Here is a 1,271-nt window from a genome sequence, read left to right on the forward strand (position 1 = left end):
CAGCTGTCGAACGCCGACGAAGGGAAATAACCCTGAAATCCGGATACGTTCGTGCTGCTGGCCGTGGTGAGAGGGATAACTCCCTTGGCAAACAGGACACAGTCGTGTGTCGATAAGCCCGCTGGAGGAGATGTCCTCCTGGGGCTAAAAGCAACAGTAACATCCACCCCTAGGGGTCAGCCACACTTAAGTGGCAATATACTACACTTTATCGTGCAGTTACTGTTAATACTTCATTTAGAGAATTAACATTGCTTATTTATATATATATATATATACAGAGAGAGGGGGAGAGAGAGGGATAGACAGATACATACATATATACACACATACATACATACATAGTGAGATAGATATAGATATAGATAAATTAATAAATGGAGTCAAACGCAGGTGTTATTCACGCCATAAAATCGAACCATTTTTGCATCGTATTGTGATGTGCGTTTGCTATTTCCAACTATAGCAAACGTTCTGCACACTGATTGGATCGATACGAAGTGCTAAAACACAATCCAACATAGAATATTCACTAAAAAATGCTAATGGGGTCTGTTTGGTAGTGTTATCCACTACAGCTGCATGAGACCTGGTAAGTCAATTACAGCAGATTGGATAATATAATAAGTGAACTTCTAATTAAACAACTGTGATTGGTTTATAGTGACAGGCCAATTCTCTTGCAAGACACTGCGCAACCACATGTTACACAAAAAATGCTACACAAGTTACAGGAACTCAACTTGGAAGTGCTCTGCCATCCACCTTATTCGTCAGACCTTGCACCAATTAACTATCACGTTCTCCAACATTTTGTAAGGAAAAAACTTCAAAGCTGAAGATAAAAAAACACCCCTTCGTGATTTAATCACGACGTGCTCTCCAGAATTCATCGTTGCCGGAATAAACAATCTACCGATAAAATGGCAAAATTGTGCTAATTATTTAGGTGCATACTTTGATTAACTGCACTGCTTTTTGTTGCGATAAAATAAAATAAACTTTCAGTTCAAAATCGGACATTTCATTCTTATATATATATATATTCCAATATGTGACCGCGTGTGCATCGTTGACGATTTTCTTTCTCTGTCTTCCCTTCTTTGAACTTTTCCTATTATTCTGATGAAGAGCTCCACTTGAAACGTGAAATCCTTTTTTATTCTTTCCTTTCCTGAGCGTCCAATAACACTGTAATTATTCCACGTCCTCGTGTTGTTTTTTCTTGATTTTTCTTGCATGTTCATGTTTGAATTGAATTGATTATATAT

Source organism: Octopus bimaculoides, chromosome 3 (genome assembly GCF_001194135.2).
Source record: "Octopus bimaculoides isolate UCB-OBI-ISO-001 chromosome 3, ASM119413v2, whole genome shotgun sequence".
Classification (NCBI taxonomy): domain Eukaryota; kingdom Metazoa; phylum Mollusca; class Cephalopoda; order Octopoda; family Octopodidae; genus Octopus; species Octopus bimaculoides.